Source organism: Callorhinus ursinus, unplaced genomic scaffold, assembly GCF_003265705.2.
Source record: "Callorhinus ursinus isolate GAN/ISIS: 27379988/994484 unplaced genomic scaffold, GSC_fseal_2.0 scaffold57, whole genome shotgun sequence".
Lineage (NCBI taxonomy): Eukaryota > Metazoa > Chordata > Mammalia > Carnivora > Otariidae > Callorhinus > Callorhinus ursinus.
In genome coordinates, this window is record NW_027397119.1 from 2,655,570 (window position 1) to 2,672,554 (window position 16,985).

Consider the following 16,985-nt stretch of genomic DNA (forward strand, 5'->3'; position numbering starts at 1 on the left):
ATGATTTTCATTAAATAATTCACATTTCCAGTTAACAAACTACTTTCTAGACTTAATATGATACTTTTATTTTTCTCCTTCATTTTCCCTTTCTAAAGATTAGGTTTATATGATTATTTGAATAAAGTGACTTTTTTTAAAAAAGAGGGATAAAGAAATTCATAGACATTTCCACAATTTCATATTATAGATAATTTTATAATACTTAATTTTTGTATGCTGTGAACATCTATAAAGGCAATTTAATTTGGACGTATTCTGTGTTTCTACCATATTCTAGAGGCAGAGATAATTTTGGTAGACAAACAGGCATAAGAAATCAGTTTCTAATTGTCTGATTTATGACATACTCTGAATAGTTCTGAAATTGTTGATCACAATTTCCTGAAAGGATAAATTAAATCTCTTACATAGACTTTAGTAGAAAAAAAAACTCAGTATAGTTATAACCCTTTATATTTCAAGTGTATTTTTATAATTCACTTTACATTTATTATTTAACTCACTTGACATGATATTTTCCTCCATGGATTCCCATCACTCATGCTGAACTCCTGATTTTTGGACTTCTAGTATGAGCCCTGCTTCTGACATCTGAAAGTGAAAATTCAACTCCTTGCATTTATTCCCTGTGGAAGTTGTATCTACATATACCATAGTTATAAACTAGTTTAAACCTAAAGCATAGCCTGAATTAGCAAGAGAATTTATAACTTTCCTAAGTTGCTCATAAACAAGAGATCTGAGTAAATTTGCATTGCTAAAATTCAGGGTAAAAACATTGTTAGAGTTCTTCAACAGCATTTCAATGATCAACTTCCCAAAAATAAAAATAGGGGTAGTGCTAACTTGAAATACAACTTTGGTAATACCTTGAAGATGTCTATTTTGTAACTCTTAGTATTACTGTCCAGATCAGCATCTGGGAAACCCCCACAGTCATATCATATGATTGCAATAATAACAATTAAGATCTAGTGAATCCTTTCTTTTGTTGCACAACCCAGTGGTTCCAGATTATTACAGAGTTTGCAAAGAATATCCTACACACACACACACACACACACACACACACACACACACACACACACATAATCTCTATGAAGAAGTGACCATGTTGTTTCCTGATCTGACTTGGTTCATCAGTAAAATACATTTTATGAATTATCTAAGTTCTCCTTAAACTGTATGGTTTTACATATGCTATTTCATGCAGGAAATCAGCAGATTCAGATGAAGAATATCTTTTGGAAGGCACAAATAGGAATCAAAGTTTATAGACAAAGGGATTTAACAAGTGAAAAGACATTTAAAAGGAATCGTTTTGAAAAAGTATAAATATGAGTAGATTTTCAATAGGCTGGACCACTTGGCACATGTGTAACGTATTGAGATTATTTTGAAAGCACAGAATTCATTAATCTGTTAATAGTCTCAATTTCAGCTAATCATGCAGAGGTATGTCCTGGGACCTTGGAAATCCAGTAGCCCTAATTCCCTAAACTACTGACAGGGAAACTGAGGTCCCCAAAGAGTCACACAGTTACTTATTAACATATCTTCTCATTCTTTACCCAGTGTTCTTATTTGCTGTGTGACTATAATGAGAAACAGACATAAAAATACTGAGAGATGTTAATAAATTGACCAGAGTTTTGGAGAAACGAGAATAAAAAAAAAAAAAAACCCAATGAGTGACACTGACTATGAAATTATCTGAAGGGAAAGGATATTGGTAGGGTATCTTAAAGGCTAAGGAAGATCATAGGTGGCTGAGAAAAAGAAAAGAAAGAAAAAGTGAAAAAGTTCCATAAATATGTTTGCAGTTCTTTTGGCCATGTTATAAGAGAAGAACCTTTAAAGACCAGTTTTCCATACTCTTGAATTCGTTTTATAGTAAAAAGGTGATATCTTTCAATAAATGATTTGGTATACAAAAATTATAGAAGAGATAAATTTTAACTATGTTGTATAGCAATTTATTCTTTTAAGAAATGGTACAGACAAAATCATTGTATTACTACTACTACTACTACTACTACTATTATTTTATTTACACCTAGCCTAAAAGATCAGGGTCACATTTATTGAGGGCTACAACATACTCTGGTTTGAACCTGAAAAAAAGTTGGGAGTCTTGCTTACTTATCTATTATCATCTTTAAACTATGTCAGCCTACATATTGCCTGGAGTAAATATTTACTAGTGGTTACTATTGTCCAGTCTTGAAATAACACATGTAGTTCATAAATGAAAGTTGAAAATACAGTTTTGTTGGAGAGCGAGCTCAAGTATCTGACCTAGGTATTTTAGATGCATCTTTTCTGAGGCATTAAGACTTTGTTTGACTTAAGTTTTAAATTGACTTTAGGTATCTCTTGATAGATTGCTACCCAAATAATTAGTAAGGGATTTATAGGGAAAGATAAATTTAAACTCACCTTCAGGTAATCCTAAAATTTTCTCTCTGAAGATTATGTAAAGGTTCTGATGCAGATTTCCACTCTGATGCCCTCACAGAGGGGTACATAGCATTAAGAGGTCTATATGGCAATGAATTACCACATAGCTCATGCAAATCCACAGCAATACTGTGCTCAAATAAGGATCTCGGTTTCAAAACATTTTTTCAGAAATGCATTTGCTCCTCTTTAAAGGGAAATCTGACTCCACATGAAGAGGCAAAAAACAGTCCTAAAGTCAATGCTCATTTCTTTAACTATGACATTGCTGACATTTTCCTATCAAATCAAACCAAACATAACTCTGCGGCTCCTTAGAATACTTTAAAATAAGCATCTGTATGAGATACTATGAGTGTAAAAATATGAAAACTAATATCCATGAAGCTACCTATAATACCTGCTTCTTTATAAAAACAATAAAATGAGGGCAATGGAGATCATGTTAAAGTATAAAGCTTTAGTCATATTACCAATCTCTTATGTAACGTGAAAACAGTAAAATGTAAAAGGCTCAATTCTAAAGAATTTGAATAAAAGGGAGACAGGAGACATTTTCTCAATTTCTGCAACCAAGGGAGTTAGTAGAGGTAGGGCAAAGAAATCTTTTAACTTAAATCTTTATATTAAATCATAATTTTTTTAAACTAGAAATGAATAAATACGGTTTCCAATGAAAATATTCACTTGAAAAATTTTCAATAATTTTAAGGTAAATTAAGAAGCAGCGACTATAAGAACTTCATATTTGATATTTTGTTCATTTTTTGTTTGTGATACATAACTTGGTGATTAAAAATGAAGATATGAAAGATGATCTAGCAAGCAAAAGGTAGTGATTACTCCTAAAGCCAAAGGGACATCAGGAAACAGAAAGGGGATTGGAGTCTTCAATCGGTTTATAGTTAATTTCTTAACGGCTTGGAGTAAATGAAGAAAAATACTAAAAATTGTTAATCTTGGTGGTAGAAACATGAAAATATTTTTACATTGCTTATACCTTTTGTGCAGTTTGAAATATTTCTAAATTAATCACGATTTTTCCTACTTTCTGTATTCTAGGTTACAAAGACAAGTTTACATATGACTTCTTTTGTGAAATTTTAAAACCTTTGTTTTCCTCATAAGTTAGAGATTTCCTTTTCTTCAAAGTTCAAAACTAGATATTTAAAATGAGTAATGATGTAATTTAGAGAACTGTCAATCAAAACTTTCAGTGGAAAGATAAAATAAAATTTTAAAGCTTTTAATGTATTCTATACCCAATAGCTTTATTATCCCCTTTTATGTTTATATAATTAATTTTGAGTCATTTTTTATGCTTTATGGATATTATCTAACATTTCAGAGGCAAAAACATGGCTATTTTATTCAAAATATCAATTAATGCATATGTATAAATGGTTTTCTCTTAGAGTTATCAAACACTATGTAAATACAGAAATATACTTTATAGAATTGTTGAAGTAAACAAGTTTGACTATATTCCAGGATCAAATACTAGGGCATTTTATGTTTTCTTATCTTAGTGAATGCAATTTTTAGAAGTAAAATTAATCCTCTAGAAAACAAAACAAAACCTAGAACATAAGAGTTTCAGGTATTACTATGAGTGTGTACGTAAAAATTTAAACAAAATAATTATAGATGATTTTCTGTTAATTTCAAGGATAATTTGTTTAGACAGAAATCACTACCTTAAATATTCTTACAAAAATTCATCATAATGTACCAAACTGGTTTTAATGTAAGCTTCAATGGAATCATAAATTTAGTTATATCTTGAAGAACACCTATAGTCGCCATGTATTAATTATAAAAGAAAGTGGATGTAAGTTTACAGATCTTCTTAACCTTTCTCTCCCTCTTTTTTTTTAATGCAGGCATCATAACTACTGGATTACTTTTTATGCTAAGCACGCTCTGTTCATTCACAATTTGAAGCTGGTACATAGTGTCCAATAATGGCAAAGCACTTGCAAAAATGTTGCACCTGGAACAAGGAGGAGTGAGGAGAGCAAAGGTCAAATCCAGGCCTTAATAAGCATTGACTAAACAGACTTTAGACTCAGTGAAAAGTCCAGACGACCCCTGCAGCGTCATCTTACAGCTCTGATTTTCTTCTTTTCAAGATGTAGTATAATCCATAAATACAACCAAATCACTAGCAGCTTAGGCTTTGGTTTGGTTTTTATCTTCCAGGGTTTTTTCCCCCCTCTCCTCACAGAGATTTGAAAAATTAACCCTTTTCTGTCATCAGACTAAGCAAAGAATGAATTTCTTCCTGGTCACTGTTGTCAGCTTAAATCTTCCCGTCCTTTCAGGGCTGGGGCGGGGGGCGGGGGGAGGCACTCTGTGAAGTGCGTACAACAATCAGAGCAGTGGCCGACTGTTACATTTTCTCCCCTTAAACGTTGATGGATAGATATCCCAGAGATGGTTAATAGCAACAAGGTGATCAGACGACTCTACATATCAGTGAAATATGTCTCTTTCATGAATGTTTCTAAGCAGTAAACATAATACTTAAAATCTTAAATGGAATTTTGGTTTAGTTCTGGTTTTCCTTCACACAGAGGTTACATTTCCATACAGATTTCTAGATAATCCATATGGATGATAAAAATAGAACCAACTAGAATCAACTTTTTGACATATTTGCCTCACTTTGGATTCTCTGGTACAGTTCCCATGCTCATATTCTTATGGACATAATCTCTTTTCATACCTTTGTTCTATTCCACATTTGCTTAAGGAAAGGTTAGGCCCTTTAAGTTAAAACAGCAAATTTCCCTGTAGGAAACATACCAAATCAAGTATGAACTGCAGGAATGAAGAGTCCACCTCAAGTGCATTACTTGAGAGAAAACTTCCACTCCAAAGTGGGTAGAGTCCACGTGCTGGAAGTGAGAACTGTCCAATCACATTCAGTATAATCTTGTTATTCTGTTTACGACACTGCAGATTTTCAGAATGCCAAAGATATCTGCATCTGCCCCTACATTTATTCTTTTGATGTCACATATACCCTGTTTGCCCCACTTCTTTCACAGTTTAAAAATATAAAATTAAAAAAAAAATTCAGCTCTGAGTGTGAACCGTAGCTGCATAATTAAGGGTGAGGCAAAGTCTTACCTAAGCAGGAATGGCTGAGAACGTAGCAAACTGGGTTGAGAAGCCTCAAATGTTCAGATGTGTGCTCTAGCCTGGGGAACGATTCTTTAGAAGGAACGTGAAAACAGATACAAATGGTGTCCCTGGAGACTTAAAGAGGGCCTGGGTTTCTCGAGGATCTCTCTCTCTCTGACTGATGATCACAGTCTTACAGACCAGGAAAGGGGATATAGTGAGGTGCAGACATTTTACACAGCTGCAAAGCTCCCAAAACTGATCACAATTTCTCCTGTGCTGTTCATCTAAAGAATTAGGATATACAGGAAAACAGACTAGCAAATCTCAACCATGACCCCATATAAATAAAAATACCAAAATTCATTTAGTATTTGTCATTATCAGTGATCCTACAGAATCAAGATCCGTCTATTTTTCAGAATAACATGGAAGAAGAGAAAGTGGGAGTAACTCAGAACTATATTCCTTTTTTTTTTTAAGATTTTATTTATTTATTCATGAGAGACAGAGAGAGAGAGAGAGAGAGAGGCAGAGGGAGAAGCAGGCTCCCAAGGAGCAGGGAGCCCGATGCGGGACTCGATCCCAGGACTCTGGGATCATGACCTGAGCCGAAAGCAGACGCTTAACCATCTGGGCCACCCAGGCGCCCCAGAACTATATTCCTTGTTTATACCTCTCTGTTATGAACATCTTAGCTTTAACCATCTGAAATTACGGCACCAATATAATTTTAATTTTTTCCCAAGATCCCATTATCTATTATCTCCTACATAAATGGCTAGATTCACTGTCAACTAGAATTTGTTCTTTTAAGAGTAAAATTGTATAATTTTTAGACTTTGTATTATGCTTAGACTTTGTTTTCTGTTTATATTTTGATGTCTCAAGTTTCTAAATATACTTTATGTATTTAGGGTAACAGAATAAAAATGGGCTAAATCATTGTCATATATTTCTAATGGGTTTTTTTAAATTCATGAATCAGGAGGAAAATTATCAAATATGAGACATTGTAATTGATGCATATACTTAATGATGTAATGAGAGTTTAAATATTTTGGTAATACAAATTGACTTTTTACAAGGTTCATAAAGAATTGACTTTATATGTTGGTAGTTAGAACATGCCTTCAAAGGTGTGAATCCCATGGGCAACGGCATTTCAGTTTTTGTGAAATTTTGATGCAAAGAAATTCTAATTGATCTGATCAGTCATAAGCTGCATTTTTTAAACAATTGCACTAGTGTGCCTTTGATGAGGTATCTCACTTTTGACAACTAGTAGATATGCTTGAGGTAAAAGGTTACCTGCAGAAGAATGAGCAAAGAATTCCAAATCAGAGACAGTGTTACTGTGAGGCCAATATTTTTCAATGACACTGATGTTTAATTCAGATTTTTTCTAATATCTATTATATACTTTTAAAATATGCACCTTTGGTACATGTTTCTATCTTTATTAGTCAAAACAATGACAGGATCAGAAGGATAATTTGCTTTCACCTAACACTTTTACCATCTGAAAATTCAATTTTTAAAAAGAGAACATATTTGACTCTTTGAAGTAATAAACTATGAAGAAAATTATTTGAGTCAAGAACTTGTCCAGAAGAAACAAAACCTGAAAACTCACATGGCCACTTTCACAGCATATATGATTTGCTAAGTGAGCCACTGACTATCTTAGATCATCTTCAGTGCTTGCTGTCTTTTAGTAATCCAAGTCCAAATGAAATCTCCAGAATTTTTTTCTTTTTTATATAATGACTACACACATAATGGACCAAGAATTTTATATAGTGGGTATTTTCAAGGTAAATTTATAAGTATATGTATGTTCCAATAATGATGTGTTCAAAATAAATTGAGTATCATCATTCTTCTTAACTCAATCATTATGCCAGTATTTTAATGCTTTTTTAAACCAATCACTTGCTTACCAGCTAGTTGAGAGACTATGGAGGTGCATGATAACTTTTTTTGGATTACTTACGATGAAATGGCAGAAACAGCCAACTCACATAATTTGCATTGAGGATTAATCTCACAGCTATATAATTTTAATAAAAATTAAATGTTTTCAATTAGTTTAGATTGGCTAGTAAGGGAAAAACACAAAGACAAAACTGAGGCAGTGAGCCTTACAATGCCTCCACTGATTTCTCCACTGGCCCTTCCTCTGCACATGGTCAATTAGAATTGAAAATCCTGTGCTGATTTCATTCGCTGGAATTTTTAAGCAGGTCAGGAAGAAAGATGTTATTGAAAGGAAAAGTCTCATCTAAATAAGAAAGGAGCACGTGGCCATCTGGTCTTAGCTATACATATAAAAAGTTATTTCAGCTGAACTGCAGGCTTGATGTTTAAAAAGATGTGCCAAGAAATCAACCCCAAATCTGTTTACGGTAAAATATCCCAAATGTTTCTTTTTCAACCTCCAAATATGCAATACACAGTTCATTTCCTATCTGTGATTCATGAGCCCATTTGACCCCAGCGCCTCACTGAGCTTGACTGAGTTTCAGGCAGTGGAACATTCAATCACTCTTAGAACACTACTCCTTAATGGGATATCAACAGGACCGTGGGTCTTTTGAAAATTGTGAAAATAACTTGGATAGTTTTCACTCAAATTAATTTTGAGTGCTGTCTGCATGTAGGCTAGAAAGAATAAAATCTGAGGCATGAGGCAACCAAACCAATTTTCTTTCTTTTCTCATTGTGACTTGAGGTTCCTGTGCATTCTCTGCACAGTGCTCGGGCATCTACTCAAAATAATTTCAGGTCTCAAGCCTAAAGGCAAGTTTTTTAAAAAAACCCAATCTGTTCTTTAATAAAGAGAAATATGAGCGTGAGTCTACTTTTAGAAATCATCTTCATAATGGTAAAAAATGAAGTTTTTCTAAAAAATAACATTTTATACTGTTTGCCACATTAGAGTCATATCTTTTGATATGATTGAAATATGTTTTGATATGAGACATTTGCAATTACATCATCAATACATTAATTTAGCCATTATCTGAGTACGTCCCCCTGCTAGCATAGACGTGGCTATGTTGACCTCCCCATCTAAATTTCATTGTATTAAAATATGTTAATATTCTAACTCAAGATCATTAAAAAAAATTTAAAAACTCTGGCTATAATAAAATACCAACAATTATTTTTGGTCATAAAACTACATTCAAATATATTTTATATATACCCAATCTATACACATGTTCAAGAACACATGATTATAATATCAACATATATGCTAAGCAAGAGTGTAGGTTTTCACTAAAGTCTTCAGATAAATGATTGAATTAAGGATATTCTAATATATATGAAATAAGAATCTTGACATATCTCTGACATAAGATATCAGTTGTTTTGTATTTTTTCTTTTTGTATATTTACTATGTTTGTTCTGCCGTTTCAAATAAATCATTACTATTGTGTAAGAAGAATAAACTGTACTATAGTAAATTGTTCTTTCTCCTTTATGCTCTGAAAAACCATTTGTTCTGAATTGGCGTTACGTAGTTCAACTATTTCAATCAAGTCCATTATCTTCTTTTCTTTGAAAGATGCCTTTTTAGTAACCTGTATCCCCAGTGGGCAAAGTCATGTTCTGTTTTTAGAAAGTAGGTGAAATTTAAATCCAACTACTTGTTCATTTTTTATGTTTGACAAAACAATTATATAATTCATCCTCAGGCAAGAACTCCACTATAGGCTGGAAAAACTATTTATGTAAAAAGTATGGAGTCAAGCCCAAAAATTTCTCAAAAAAGTTATTTATTAGTTCACACTGGCGTCTTACCCCACAGAATGTCACCTAACTTGTGTAGCTTGTTTTTTCTAAGTACTAAATGTGTCTGTTCTTTGAGCTATATACTTTTCTCAACAGAAGTAACATGAAAGCAAAAAAGAACAAAACACTTTTTCTCTTGTTTTAAAACAATCACACAATACCTCAGCAAAATTAATTTCATTAATTTGTATGTTGGTATATAAATCGTGCTGGTCATATACATATGTCTTGCAAATCCTTTCAAAATTAATCCTTTTCTAAGTATGCAAAAAGAAGTATTCAGAGCAAATCCCAAAATTCAAGAAAATATTGTATCAAATACTTGGTATATAGGAACTGGTTAAGTATACCCGGCCGTTCTATACTAATGAAGATTAACTTAAATTACATATCAAAACTTAGTAATTAAGAGACATTATGTATGCATGGTTGTTCTATATTTATGTCTCAGTTATGGCAATATGTTTCCATAAAATTATTAAACTTTGTTCTATTTGAGTTAAGTAAAATAAAATAGTACACTTAAATATACACATTATTAAAAATCTAGACAATTTGTTTGGTATATAACTGTTTAGTGTAAGACCCATAATATAAACTTGAAAATAAATACAAATACTGCACCAGCCCACAAAATTTTAACTCAATTATCCTCTAAACCAGAGCACATGAAATGAGCATTACTTTTAAAATCATTGGTATATATTTTTCTTTAACCAATAAGTTAAGAGTGAAATGATTTAATGTTTGCAAAAATTTAACTGACAAATAAGAATCACTAAGTCATAACACCTCTCAGTATTGTAGCATTTTTATCCAAGTGATTGCAGAATGTTCACCATTTCTACATCCTATTCATAGCACTGAAATTGAAATTCAGCCACCTCTAAAATGTTCAACCAGCATATTAGTAAGGCTTCCTAGAACCAGAAAACTCTGCCTGACTACAGATACCTTGATAAACATGCCCATACTGCCCCATAAACACATCTTCAAGAAAGAGATAGCTACAAATAAAATAGTCCTTCCTGTGGGTGTTGGTTAACCCCACAAACATGTGAACTTCCTATGGGCACACACCCAACAGACATTGGCGATTAGGTGATTGAAAATGTTGCCCACAAAGGCGAAATTTTATATGTGATGACATCACCAGCAAACCAGGGTTTCTCTGTGATATAATGATATAATTGCCTGGCTGAATGTGTCTCTTGAGTGTGTGTGTGTGTGTGTGTGTGTGTGTGAGAGAGAGAGAGAGAGAGAGAGAGAGAGAGAGAGAAAGACGGTTAAAGAACAGCATCATCAGAAATGCTATAACCTTCTGCAAGATTTGCAAGAATCTTTCCACAGACCTTTGACTTTTTCCAGATTTAATACAGCTTAAGTTCATTCAAAAATGCATTTCCCATACGAGTAAATTGTGTTTTGTTTAGTTAGCACACTGTTAATCCTAAAATATCCCCCTGATGGGTCTGTCGAGATTTCTATACCAAATGAGGCATGTGTATCTGTATAATGTGATGCAGGAGTTGCAGGGTCCCTTGAGACCTGCATTGGAACGGATAAGACGTCTTGGTTTTAAAGGTAATGAAAGGGTTAAAAATTGAGGCTGTCTGGGGTAAAAGAAAGGGGATATTGTTGTCTTTAATCTTTCCGCAGTATGTGTAAGACTTCCATCCCGGATCTGCACATAGCAGTGGAATAGGCTCGGCATGCATTGCGTGCAAGCTCCTTGATTGTAGAGGGGGGAAAAAAACCTGGCTGGAGTCCAGACAGGCTGGAGCTCTGTTGATCATTATGTCTAGCCTTCAGGTGTCTCAGCACACAGTGGGCGGCGGTGGGGGAGGTGTAGATAACATGAGAGCAGACAAAGAAAAAAAAATGGTGTATTTTAAAAACATTATGTGAAAATTTGTGTCCAAGTCCTCTTGAAAAAATGAATCCTACCGTCTTGGACTTTTATAATTAGAACACAAGCTCTGCTCTGGCAGATCTCTTTAAGCCATAATTAGTTATGTCTGGAGCCTTTGAATAATTCCTTTCAATAATTGATGGAGTTGATACTCTTTTTTAAAAATAAGGAGGGCAATGTTTTCTTACAAACTCTCTTTTTGTTGGAGGCTTTGTCGTTCAAAATCTTCATCAGTCACAATCACATCGATTTGATTTGCCTTTTAATTTCTTATGAGACTTGGCTTATAACTTTTTAAGAATTTGGATGATTCTAGAAGTAAAGGCATAACGCATTGCTAGATTACCCGAGCTCAACGTAAAAAGAAAGCAATAATACAGGATCATTCTTCCCCCATTTGTTTCCAATTATTTTATAAATAAAAAAAAAAACTGGTTTGTATGTCGCTTCTGTTTGAAACTCCATCAAAAAACCTTACCAAGCATGTAAGTTAGATGCTAAGTGTATCTTTTGCCTTCTAGTAAGAAGAAATCCCAAATTCTTTTATTCTTCAAGCATTCTATAAAGAAGCTTCCGCATGCCTCCTCCCCACCCCCACATCCTCACTCCACCCTATTAGGAATTTCAAAAAAAAAAAAATCTTTATACATGGAAGGCTGGATCCTGATACAGAAAGCTGTCTTTTCCTTCTATCTTTACACTGACCACTTTACCCAGTCACCTTTCACTTCTGCCGGGACTTTATTTCCCATTTTGTGGACGAAAACACCGAAACCAGCTTGGTCTCTATCATTACTATAAATGAAAAGTCGTGGTTAGAAAATAAATAAAAAGAAAGCTCTGGCTTGAAGCCATTGTTCAGAATTTAAGAGCTATTTGCCCCCAAGTGTCTTAGCAGTCTTTCGTAGCTAATTATAATAACTGTCAGATGTCTGGAAAGTCTATGGTACCCTTGTCAGTGGAGTCAGCAAAGTTTGCCTTTTATTTTTCTTGGGGACAGATCAGATCTGATTAGACATAAAGAACGAAAAGAAGTGAACTAAGTACATATGTGTGTGCCTTCATTTTTTCCTTAGGAACAAAGCAGCATACAGGAGCAAGGTTCCGGGGTGCAGCCCTCCTGCAGCTACTCTTTGGAATGCCTGACTTTTATTTTTAATTCTTTATCCTTAACATAACAAAGCATGCAACAATTGTCCCCCCGAAATATCTTCCTGCCTGCCGAATACCTTTCCGGACACATACAAAAGAGTGCCCTAAAAATCCTTACATCTTTGATGCTTATGACATAAAACTATTTTCATCAGTACACTTGACGGAAAGAAATGTATACTTACAATTTCAAAATGGTTATTGGTGCTATTTCCTTGTCCCCGGAGGCAGAGCAGGCTTTTGCCAGACTGTCCCTGGTACAGGTGCAGAATCCCCCGTTTTCCTGAAGGAGGGAGGCAGGAAAGCGCTTCCTAAAGTCACTCGGAACTCAGCCACTTGTGCTTGGGCATCCCTTGCTCCTGTAAAAGCTGTACTATCTGCAGTTCTGAATTGAACCAAATTACAGCCCATGTGAAAGACAGGGCCAGCGAGTCATGTGGGAGACACACAGCCATCCTATTGGCCACCGGGACATAGCTTAGGCATTCTGCCTTTTCCACCATTGGTGAATAGTTAAAACTGAAAGCATCTAGATCCTCCTCTTGAGCTTATTTGTCCTTTATGTGTGGAAGAATGACTGTAGGATTTTACAGTGACAGAATTAGTTAAGAAAGGGACTGAAGTCATCCTTCACAGAGACTAGTGGGAGGAGATTGGAAGCTCAGCTTTTTCAAGATTTTTTTTTTCCTTTGGATCCCCCTGCCCTGCAGTTTTGCCTGTGATTTGCCTGTTTGCCTGTCAGAAAAACGTGTTTGTTTATTTGTTTGTTTTCCCGGTTAACTTTGGAGGTGACAGAAAGTAAATTATCATCTCATTCCTTTGTGGAACTCAATCACGTTTTGAGGCACAAAATCATTTTTTTTCAGTGATGAATTCACAGATTTTATTTTGATAAGGAAGCTTTATTGCAGTTCTAAACTAGCAGGCTAAATTAGTCAATCATGACACAGAAATAGAATTAACTTTTTTGAGGAGCTATTACGTTTTGGAGAAAGCAGGTGGGAAAATTACTCTGGAAAACATTAAAAGGCAACAATGTCAAGGAAATCAAAGAAACGGCTTCAGCTAAGCAGGGATGAAGAGGAAGTATAATTTTTCCAAAGTCATTTTTTAATTTACCTCTTATGGTAATGCAAAAATTTCACAAAACTGGCAGGCAGAAGTTATATTTCAGCTATTTCAGGATGATTTCATTCATCTGATTCCTAAAAATCTCCGGTGAATTTGTAACGATTTAGAGGTACAAGTTATCTCAGAGATCAAGTCCCATGTTTCCAGCTTTGAAGGTGAGGAAAGTGGACTCTGACAAATAATAACTCTATTCATTTATACTGATCCACAGAGTTATGCAAAATAAGTGAAGGGATTTCTAAGTGAGTAGTAGTTTCCTCTTTCTTGCTGTGTACCTGCTAAGACCTAGTCAGTCTTGTCTAATTTAATCGTTGCAACAACGCATAGAGTCCATTTTATTACTTTTGTTTCTTGTTGTCAAAAACAGGTACTTTACTACCATTGTTTTAATCCATATATGACTGATTGCATGTCCATTTTTTCCAACTAGATATGTTGCCTTCTAAAATAATAATGGTTATCATTGTTATAGGTACCTTCTTATTGTGTATGCCAGGTAATGGGTACAGCATCTCACATCATCTTGTTTAATCTTTACAACTACGAGTAAATGAGTTATTCTGTTATCCCTGTTTTGTAGATGAGAAAATGGGGCCTATACTACCCAGTGTCATGGAGTTGGTAGTTGATGGTACTTGATTCAAACCAACTCTCATTCATTTTACACACCATATATGTTCTCATCATGATGCTGAATAAGTTTTTTTTTCTTTATTTCTTTCTGGTATAATATATTTGAATATTTCAGCATAAACGGAGAACATCTACTTCAGTCATGTAAGTGTGTTTGGTTCAGACCCAGACCATACCATTAAAAGTAATCCACATGTGACTATAAATAGGCATTAGAGTACCAGGCATGGAGCCATATTTTTCTCTGGGGCCCACAAGAGCCCTTGCACAGAATCTTGCAACAATAGAAGCTTCCATATTTGTTGAAGGAATGCACTTTTCCCAGAACATTAGTCTGGGGCTTAAGGAGCCCTTCAACTGGTTCAGAGCTTGGAACCCATAGAATAATAGGATCAGACAAGTCATGGATCCTTTCCAAAATGGCATCAAAAATTCCATTTCTGTTAGGGAAATATCAAGAGCCCTCATGGAGTTTCTTGAATGTGTCCCTCCTGCAGCCTAAATCATATAAATTAAGGGAACTCCCATTCACTCTTCCTACCCCTGTGTGGTCTATTTGTAGACTGGAGGTAATTTCTGAAGGAAATATGATTGCATCCTCATCACCGGTACAATCTAAAGTACACACTGCTATCTCTTAGAACATGCTGTAGCTAGGATAGGTTAAGCAGGTCCAAAGTAGAATTAGAAGATAATTTTTAGTCCTCTGCTTTATTGAATATTTCTCCTTCATTGAATGGTGCCTAGTTTCCCCTAAATTGTCATCATCCAGGGCACCTGGGTGGCTCAGTCGGTTAAGCGTCTGCCTTCAGCTCAGGTCATGATCCCGGGATCCTGGGATCGAGTCCCACATCGGGCTCCTTGCTCAGCAGGGAGCCTGCTTCTCCCTCTCCCTCTGCCCCTCCCCCCGCTGTGCTCTCTCTCTCTCTCTCTGTCAAATAAATAAATAAAATCTTTAAAAATTGGGCACCTGGGTGGCTCAGTTGGTTAAGCGACTGCCTTTGGCTCAGGTCATGATCCTGGAGTCCTGGGATCGAGTCCCACATTGGGCTCCCTGCTCAGCAGGGAGTCTGCTTCTCCCTCTGACCCTCTTCCCTCTCGTGCTCTCTATCTCTCATTCTCTCTCTCTCTCAGATGAATAAATAAAATCTTAAAAAAAAAATAAAAAAATAAAAATAAATTGTCATCACCCCATGCTGTCCAGAATTTTTCTAGTTTTGCCTTCTCATATGACACCCTGTGATAGTATTATCTTACCCTATTTTCATTAAATTTCTCTACTTGGGTGTAAATATTTCAAGGGCTGAATTGTATTTCACTATTTTAACCCCTCATAATGGAGATGAGATTAATTTTTGCTGATTTTTTTTTCTGTCTTGCGGTGACCTATTCACTAGAAGCCAAGAGGTCATAAAAAATCTGGTAGATAATGCTAGCATGTTTTTTTTTTCCACTATTCACAGAACAGTTTATTGACCTACCTCTCCTGGCAGTCCCTTAATGCTAGCATGTTAAAAAGAATATTTTAAAATAGAGTCCAAATAAATGAATCAGACACTGGAGGACAAATAAGGAAATCACTGTGAGACCACAGATTGTCCCCAATATTGGTCTAAATTAATCATATAGGACACTTACACTGACCAAACTAATGGTCGCAGGATTGGCACACATTTACATAACTCCTCCTTGTTGCCACCTACCAACTTTTTCTTCAGTTTTTCTCATTCACTGGACACCAGGCATCTGGGTCTCAGATTCCCCCTTCATCTCTAGTTCTGCTATCACCCCAGTTTAGTTCAGTGCTCACAAGGGCAATCCACTCAACACTCTAATGTCTCACTTTACTGATATCAATTCTAATGACTTGGCCACCTCCACTCCCACCATAGTCACTTGCACACAAAATGTACATTGGGAAAGTTTATTGTTAATATTGTAAAGTCAAATCACCTACTCTCTAGCTACCATTTTCAGCCCTTCCACTTCTATTACTACACCTCTTTTTCAACCTTCTTGATACTTCCAATTCTTTGGCTCCTCTGTTTTCTCCTTATCTATCATCCCCTTCATGTCCCATCCCCTTTCCTTTCATACTTCCTGAACTAGTATGGTCCGCATTTCGGGAGGTCATACAGCATCTGTTCAAGATACGTAACTTTCTTGCCCTGTTTTCCTTCTGATGTCCCATCAGTCCCACCAGGCAAAACCCAATTTCGGATTCACCAACTGATCATCTTCTCTAAGCTATTCTGGGCTTCCAAGAGCGGCTAGATAAAAATTTAATCTGCCTATAAAAGATGCTACTATGCTAAGCAAAATAAGTCAATCAGAGAAAGACAAGTATCATACGATCTCACTGATATGAGGAATTCTTAATCCTAGGAGACAAACTGAGGGTTGCTGGAGTGGTGGGAGGTGGGAGGGATGGGGTGGCTGGGTGACAGACATTGGGGAGGGTGTGTGCTGTGGTGAGCGCTGTGAATTGTGCAAGACTGTTGAATCACAGATCTGTACCTCTGAAACCAATAATACATTATATGTTAAAAAAAGAAGAAGAAGAAGAAGAAGATAGCAGGAGGGAAAGAATGAAGGGGGGAATTGGAGGGGGAGACGAACCATGAGAGACGACGGACTCTGAGAAACAAACTGAGGGCTCTAGAGGGGAGGGGGTGGGGGGATGGGTTAGCCTGGTGATGGGTATTAAAGAGGGCACGTTCTGCATGGAGCACTGGGTGTTATATGCAAACAATGAATCATGGA

At 35.5% G+C, this 16,985-nt stretch overlaps 1 long non-coding RNA gene across 4 annotated transcripts in view; it reads right to left on the reverse strand.

The window, feature by feature from the left end:
- LOC112811193 (uncharacterized) overlaps positions 1–12,853 on the reverse strand; it is a 70,000-nt gene extending 57,147 nt beyond the window's left edge. For all 4 annotated transcript variants that reach the window (XR_012375771.1, XR_012375772.1, XR_012375770.1 and 1 more), the window contains exon 1: positions 12,644–12,853. This is a non-coding gene — a long non-coding RNA (uncharacterized lncRNA). The remainder of the gene's footprint in view (positions 1–12,643) is intronic.
- Between the last annotated feature and the right edge of the window lie 4,132 nt (positions 12,854–16,985).